The sequence below is a fragment of the Propithecus coquereli genome, unplaced genomic scaffold (assembly GCF_000956105.1).
Source record: "Propithecus coquereli isolate 6110/MARCELLA unplaced genomic scaffold, Pcoq_1.0 Scaffold66, whole genome shotgun sequence".
Classification (NCBI taxonomy): domain Eukaryota; kingdom Metazoa; phylum Chordata; class Mammalia; order Primates; family Indriidae; genus Propithecus; species Propithecus coquereli.
Window position 1 is genome coordinate 9,122,130 of NW_012152618.1, and position 8,798 is coordinate 9,130,927.

The window sequence follows — 8,798 nt, forward strand, 5'->3', positions numbered from 1 at the left end:
AACTAATTTATATAATTCATTATATTAATGGATTGAAGTAGAAAGATGTATTATTTTCTGAATATACACAGAAAGAAATGGACAATGTTCAACATCAGTGAATTCTAAATCACTGGTGGTAAACTTGAGTTTCCTTTCTTGGGCCTTTTGTATTTGGCTCAGATTAATTTATGGAATCAGCTAGTGGACACCTTGGAGGTTTTGGAAGTCCAAGGTCAGGTGAATGCCGGTGGAGACGGATGGGGAACAGAAATGACAGGAATAGGATGGGGACCAAGGCCTCTGGGATGGTTGTAAAGTCCAAGGCTCCCAGAGGGCTCGGTGGCATCTTCAGGTGGCACTAGGGCACTGATCAGCAGGAGTGGCCCTCCTGGCCTCCCTCCCTTCCCCTCCCATCCTATCCTGTGTTGTCACACTCCCAGCTCCTGTCCCCAGCCTAGTCAGACTGGAAGGAAGTGTGGAAGCAGCCTCAAGCTGGCTCTCCTCTCCTGTCCTCGGAGTGAGCGAGCGGAAGTTGCTGTAGCAGGCCACCCGGGCGGGCTCATGGAACAGGCCAGAGCGGGGGCCAGCCAGGCTTGCCGACTGCTCTATGAGGCCATCCCCAGACCCCAGCATGTCTTCTCTTGCTGCTCTGCCGCCCCCGGGTATGTCATGTGAATCATCGTAGGTTTTGGTGGGAAGCAAGAAGCAAGTCCTAAGAGCAGCAGATTGCAGTGGTCCCCATCAGTGCTTCTCTAATGTCCCCTTGCAGACCCCGACTCCTATGTCTGGTGGGCCCTGACGTTCCACGTTTCTAACCAGCTCCCAGGTGCTGCACATGCTGACAGGAGCCGTGATGGTCATCTTTACGTGTCAATGTGTCTGGGCCACAGTGCCCAGACAGTTGGTCAAACATTATCATAAATGTTTTTATAAAGGTGTTTTTCGGATGAGATTAACATTTAGATCAGTAGACTTTGAGTAGAGCAGGTAATCCTCCATATGTGAGTGGGCTTCATCCAATCAGCTGAACACCCTCAGAGAGAACACTTAAACACTTTAAGAGAAAAAGACTGAAGTTTCCAGAGGAAGAAGGAATTGTGCCAGCAGATGGCCTTTGGATCTTGCAGATTGTAGATTTACCTGGCCCCTCAACCATGGGAGCCCATTTTTTAAAATAAATTCTCTCTCTCTGCACACACACACACACACACACACACACACACGTATATGTAATATATACACACACACATATGTATACATACACACATCCTGTGGATTCTGTTTATCTCAATTCAAACTCCAGGTCTTCAGCTTACTGTGAGATTTTGGATGAGCTACCCCAATTCTTTGCTTCCGTCTCTATTTAAAGTGGAGATTGGGCCGGGAGCAGTGGTTCACACCTATAATCCTAGCACTTTGGGAGGTCGAGGCAGGAGGATTGCTTGAGGTTCAGGAGTTTAAGACCAGGCTGAGCAAGAGAGAGATCCCGTCACTACAAAAAATAGAAAACTTAGCCGGAGCATGACGATGCGTGGCTATAGTCCCAGCTACTCAGGAGGCTGAGGCAGGAGGATGGCTTGAGTGCAGGAGTTTGAGGTTGCTGTGAGCTAGGATGATGCCGCTGCACTCCAGCACGGGCAACAGAGTGACAACCTGTCTCAAAATAAATAAATAAATAAAGTGGAGATTATACATTTAGTACCTGCCTGGCACTTAGGAAACTTAATACATTAAAAAAATAACCTTCATCAGGCCACGATGACCATCACAATAGCACTGGGAGAAACTGTAAGAAGTCTCACCCTTTTAGGTCTTCAGGAAATCTCGTCTCCATCTCTCATTCGAAGCAATGACAACATCTTTTCTTGAAGATCACAAGGAAACGAGATTGTAGAGGCCTTTCCCAGAAATCCAGCATTCCTAGACTAAATCCCTCCAGCTGTGTTTTCAGCCCCACGTCCTCTCCTCTGTTGAGCGCAGTCCGTCCCTCCTGGCATGCGAAGGTCCCACTGGCCCCGTCCTGCTTCTCCCCTCACTGCCTGGCAGCAAGAAGGAAGCAGCAGACAGTGTTTCCCGGTCAGGACGTGCGTGTTGTCAGCTCTTCCCCGGACAGAGCTGGCTTTTCCTTCGTGATTTACTTGGCATTGATCTGTTTATTGTCTGTGTAGTTCTCTGGAGAAAGACCAGAAAATCAATTTCCTATCGGAGTAGCCAAGAGTGCCGGCCTCCTTTCTGCTCTCTGGCTATCTTTAGGACTAACTCGGAATTCCTGGGTCCTCCTGCCCCTGGCCAGGCAGACACCCTGAGTTAGTGCACAGAAGGCCTCAGCTAGTATCGGCAATGTTCTGTAGGACCAGGAGTGGCTCTGGGGTTTTTATATAAAGGGGGCTTAGAGGCAGGAGTTTGGTTGAAAGGGGAATTATCCTGTAGTTGTATTTGCAGAGCAAATATACCGATTGATTTAGATACCATATTACAGAGCATGGAGGCAACAAACTCTGACCAGTGGGCCAAATCTGGCCCACCACCTGTTTTGGCAAATAAAGTTTTATTAGAACATTGCTGTGCCCATTCATTTACTTATTATTTATGGCTTTCACATTGTAGCAGCAGATTCAGGTAGTGACAGCAGAGAATGTAGATCTGCAATAGCCTAAAATATTTGCAGTCTGGTCCTTTACAGAAAAAGTTTACCAACCCCTGTAATAGCGCAATGACACGGCAAATTTTTTAAAAAGATGCTTCATTTATAACAATGTGTATGTAAAAATGAGAAAGCATTCTTTGCCTATTTCAAATAATAACATTTTTATCTGAGCATGTCCTGGTCGGTGGGATAATGAGGACCCTTGGTGGGGAGGGGAGTATAAATTTTCCTAAGCTGCCTGTTTGTGCTGTGACCATGGGGACTGTCCCTCCTTGGCCCAGGTCCTCTGCATCTCGCAGAATGCCAGCTTCAGGCCCTGAGTTTCCACTGTGTTTTCAGGTTCTGGACTCTGCCCAGCGGCTCCCACCCTCCTCTTATTCTTTGTTTTTCAGTTTTTGTTGCATCATGGCGCCCATGGAAAATGGCGTTATTTACAAGAGGATGAGGCTGCTCTCAGCCCAGGAGACGTTCACAGGACCTGCCCAGGCTCCACGCAGGTGCGCAGGCCTGAGGCGCTGGCCTCTGCACACACGAAACCCGTCAGCAGCTTGGAAGGCCCGGCCGCGGAGCGCTGGGCGGCTGCTGTTGGTCGGCTTTCCCTTGCTGCTGGCCAGGGCTCTCTGGACCTGCCAGTCCCCGGTGTTGAGGTGCGTCAGCCGCACTTTCCTGTTTCCACGCCAGGATGGGACCCAGAGCCCCATCAGGGCTGATGGCGCCACCTCGGTAAAGACCCGAGGGAGCATTCTAGATTCTTAAATGAGTTGGTCAGTGCTTTCTCCTACATTAAAGTTTCTCCTACATTAAAGTTCTGAATTGAATGAGGCCAGGGAGGCATGGTTAGCTCTGTTTCATAGCTAAGGAATGGAACCCCAGAGAAGTGAAGCAACTTGTTCCAGCTCTTGCAGGCGAGCAGGCTCCAAGCCCGTGAATCTGAGCCCTTGTGGTGTGCTGGGCAGTGGCAACAACTGGCTCTCCCTGAGCAGCGTGGCGTGGTGAAGTCTCACGCACCGTGTCTGCCCAGGCCCTGGTGTACATCCCCCAGCATGGAGGCTGCAGCCACCTCGCTGCCTCTGGACTCGGGTCCCTAAAGCTCTCTGGGCCTCGCTTCCCTGACCTGCAGGTCGAGTAAGTGTGGTGCGTGGAGCTCAGGGCAGGCCTGCGCAGGAAGGGCTGTAGGTGCCTTCTCGTGACTCTTGGAAGGCATGGAGTCGGCGCCAGTGGGGTGGGAGCCTTAAGCACGAGAGGATCTGTCACACCCCACCTCACTCACCCACATGTGACTAAAAATAGATACAACACTAAGCCATATGTTTAAGAAAAATCCAATGAAGTCAGAGCTTTTTCTCATGATGCCTGTGTATATCATCAAAATCTTAAAAATATGAAAAAGTATTGGTGTCCCTGTGATGCTATTGCCCTAAGCATGTTCTCAGCCTTTCTGTTGGGTGCCGCAGCCCAGGGACAATATGTTTGAGAAAGATGGGCATCTTGTATCTTTCAGGGCCCTGTTGGAAACGTAAGGAGAATTAGGGGTGGTCTAGGACTGTATTTAGACAAATGTCCTGCAGAATTGTACCTAACTAGCTGTCTCATACCTTTTCTGAATCACTCGTGAGTTGTTTCATGAGCACCTCAGGCAAGGCGCTGGGGGAAGAGGGGAGACATGTGTCTGCTGTCGGGGCCGGGGCTAGGGTGCATGAGACACAGGAGGCAGAGCCAGCTTATAACCCAGGTGATGCTGCTGCCGTGATATCTGGGCAGCGTACGAGGGCAGAGAGCAACCAGGGGAGGGATTGGGAAATCACAGCTGGAGTGACCGCTGCAGGAGGCTTCCGGGGTGGGGAGCAGAGCCGGGCCTTGAGATATGGACGGGATTCCAGAAGCTGGCAGTGGCTGGCCCGGCCCTCTCAGGGCTCCACTGAGTTGTTTTCCTTCCTCTGCTTCACCTGGGTGACCCTGAGTCTCCCTTCCATTTTCTCTCCTGGTGTGGCCCCTGAGCTAGGTCCTCAGGTGAGAGGGCAGCCTTGGCTCCCTATGTTCTGGGCTGGGTCTTTTTGGGCTTCCCTACTTGGCTTGATGGGGGTGGAGAGAAGGATGCCTCCTACCCTCCAAAAGCAGGAGGAATGTATTAATACCGAATGCTCCAACTCTCCTTGAAGACATCTTCACACCCCTTTAGGGAGCTCATTTTCCCATTATGTAGCCTACAGGTGGGTGACCGGCTAAAACTCAAAGAACTAGTATTTGGTCATCTTTTAGCACCTCGTCAGTTATTTCAAGCACCTTCCTTTAGAATGTGCAGGTGCTCCTCAAGAACTCTTTTTAGCAAAGATCCTAACACAACCGGGGAAGTCCTCATGTAACATCCTGTTACGTTCTCTCGATTGATTTACCTCCTGTCTAAATGACTGAACCAATTTCCAATGCAGTGAAAAAGTCATATGCAAGACCTAGCAGGTGTCGATGTGCAATTTCCTCAGGAGCCCGGCCCGTCGTTTCGGCAGGCTACTCTCAAGGGCTCTGTGACCTGTAGAAGGCTGAGGCCTGCCGGCCTGCAATGTAACGTGCCGTTACCAGCTTACTTGGTGCCCTCGGCTTATTTTAGACTCCAGGTCTTCTAACTCCTTGCTTAGAATCCTTTCATGAGGTTCTTTTGTCCCCTCAAACAAACAGAAAAAAACAACCTTTAGGCTGGGCATGGCTGGCTCACACCTGTAATCCTAGCCCTTTGGGAGTCTGAGGCAGGAGGATTGCTTGAGGCCAGGAGTTTGAGACCAGCCTGGGCATAGCAAGACCTTGTCTCTACAAAAAATATATATGTACATTAGCTGGGCGTCGTGTTGCACACCTGTAGTCCCAGCTCCTCAGCAGGCTGAGGCAGGAGGATTGCTTGAGCCCAGGCGTTTGAGGTTGCAGTGAGTTATGGTCCTGCCACTCCACCCCAGCCTGGACAACATAGCGAGACCCTGTTTCACAAAAAACAAAACAAACCAAAGCAAAAAACCCCCAAAACCAAAAGCCCTGAGGCCTCATCTTTTCAATTTGAATTTTGATTTAACCTAATGTCCTTTCATCATTTAATAGTTGGCTCTGGGACCTACTATGGCTGACTCCTATTTCATCAGTCCTTGTATATTTTGGTAGAATTTGGATTAGATGAGAATTTCCTTGAGAGGTCTAGAAAAATGGCATGGAGACAGTGCTAGGGAAGGCTTCCCTCATTTTCAACGTCTGCCTTCCCTTTTGCAGTAAAAATCACCCACTTCCACTGCCCACCCTCACCTAGCACCTGCCAAAGGTCCCCCTGCGGTGAAGACACAGTGGGGGATCCATGTGAAGGAGCAGCCAGGAGGAACCTCTGCACAGACAGGGTGTTTGGAGGAGGTGGGTCCGTGGGTACCACCAGCCAGAGCAACATTCAGTCAAGGCAGAGCCCAACGTGTGGCCAAGGAACGCTTTGCCGAAGGAAAAATAAAATTTCTAAACAGAAGTGTTGGGAAACCACAGCGCCTTCAGCACGTTAAAAATACTACATATACTACCTGTTCTATTTCTGGGTCCACATCAAATTTACTGTCAGGTTTTGTGTAATTGGGGGAGGGGAGAGGGAAGAGAAGTTATCTTGGTGACACTTTCTCTTACTGACCGTTCGTTTACTCAATACATTTACTATGTGCCACATCATTTGCTCGTGGTGAGTAGTGAAATGACAGATGAGGACGGTAGGGTCTATCCTGGCCCTTATCCAGTGTGACGTCAGCAGGAAGCCGTCAGTGTCTGTGAACATTCTCCTGTTATCACGGATGCCGGCCTCACCAGACTGCCCTGTGAGGGGTGGAATTCGGCCTGGATGCTCATTCGATTTCTTCCTTCCCCTTGGTATCAGCCTTCCTCTGCTGCCTCTCTAGGTGGCCTGGGGGCCCTGTGGGATCTGCTGGTGGTCTCTGTATTTCTTTCCTCAGGCCTGGTTTCTATAAGGTCATGGCTGGGCCCCCAGCTCCCTTCTCTGTCCCAGCTTCTCATGGTCATGGGTGAGAGAGTAACTGTCCTTCTGGCTCTATGGCCTCGAGGAAGCACCACTGAGTCAGCCTGAAATAACGGGAGCACCCTGACCGTGCCCTGGGAGAGGGGTCCTCTCAGCTGAGACGGTAACTAGTAACTTCATAGAGCTCAGTAGCTGAAAGCCTTTAGTCCCCACAATAGGACTTGAATTAGGCATTCTTTCCGGGCCATTTCAAGACTGGAGATGGAGGCTGGGAGAGGTTGAATGGCCTGTCTCGGACTCCATGTCCCTGCTTGATCCATGATCATGATCATGGTCATGATCCATGACCACACCTGGATCTTCGACATGATCACGTGAGAAGACTGGAGAGAACTAGTCCAACACCAGGTATTGTCATGTTTTCACGGTTGTATTTATGTAGGGCTTTTTAGAGCCTCTACCCAACTTCCATGGTAGACTTTCCAAACCCCCAAATCACCCCTGTGATGGTCACGTGCTTTGCTGGGTGTTAGGATAATTTATTCCAGGACGACGTCTTGGGCGTGTGGCCAGGGCCTGTGCAGCGGGAGGCGGAGGCGCGCGGCCGCAGGGCCCGGAGCGGGAGGCAGGAAATATAGGGAAGGACCAAGCGGGTGTAATTCCAAGACCTTGGCTTTGAAATTATTAATAATGTGAAGAAAAATATGCTGAGCTGGGGCAGGGAGTTGACGTTGAAAGAGGAGTTAGGACTTGAAGTAGAGGAAGACAGGAGGGAGATGAGGCGGCCCTGAGTGAGGAAGCTGGCCGCGGGGGGCGGGGCCTTTCTCCAGGGGGAGGCCCCGGGCTGGAGGAATATTTCTGCTACGGGGGAGAATTGTGCAGGAGCAGCACCTTGGCTACAGGACATAAAGTGGACTTCAGTGACCAAGAAGAAGCGGTGCAAGAGCAAAGGTTCCTTTGGGGCAGAGGTAGTGAGTCTCTAGTGGGATCTGGATCAGCAGCCCCTGGGGCACTTCACACAAATGCGGAATTCTTAACTCAGCAGGTCTGTGGCAGACCCTGGCACCTGAGATTTCAGAAGTTTCTAAGTGATACTGAGCCCTGCAGGGCCGAGGATCCTGATCCACTTGTACCTCAGAACTGGCCCTGGCTTGCTCGGTCACCTCCTGCCCCAAAGCCAGCTTCTTCCCTGGGGCCAGCTGAGGCCATCGCCTGTTGGATCACCTTTGACGGCCTTTGGCTTTCCGGATGACAAAGAGCAATAGAAGAACTTTGAATAACTAGCAACTGGCCAGTTAGCTCTCACGGGGCTGGGAAAGGAGTGAGGTCGCAGCGCAGTCTGCCCACCTTCCTTGCAGGGCTGCCTGCCCCGGCCTCTCCAGCTCGCCCCACACTCTCCGTCCCATTTGGGTCCTTTTGCTCACTCTGAATCTCTCTTCCTTCTTTCTTCTTTCCCCTTTCCACATTAACTGCCCTCGGTATGAATTTGAATTTCATTAGAAATTATTTGTAGGATTTACCAAGCAGAAGTTAGTTTGCATGCCTTGTTCATTTACACAATCCATGAGCATCTCACATCTCCTTTAACTGCCCCTCGCAGTCAAATGCATCCCAGTGGCCCTGCCTGGATTCCCTTTGAAGTAGGTCAGAGGCCATTGAGGGCTGTGGTCTTCTCACCCTGGAGTGAACAGAGGACGACAAGGGTGTGGATCTCGGTGGGTGCTCTGCCGGACTCCCACTAGGCTGAGTTTATTTCTGTTACCTCAGTTTACCTACCTGTAAAATACAGGCTTCCTTCAATGGGATGCAGCTTGTGCCTGCCTCGCGCTGTGCTGGGCACACAAAAGGACACAAAGCAGGTAACAAAATACGTGGTCTTCCTGAGAGTGATACTTGCTCAAGGACACTGGGATATTAGTTCAGAGAACATGATGTCATCTCCATGGAAGAAAACAAAACACAAAAGCTAGCTTTGTGCTCCTGCCCGTTCTGCCGAGCTCCAGGACACGCTTTCTGGGCTGACACCCGGCCTTGGGAGGGGAGCTGCGCTCGTACGGTCAGGCTTGTGTGGCTGTCAGGCACCTCCTTGTTAGTGTCTCCTGGTGTCACTGTGTGTGAGTATGTACAGCATTAGGGAAGGGGCAGGCAAGCACTAGGACCCGTCCCCTAGCCCCTCCGCTCCAA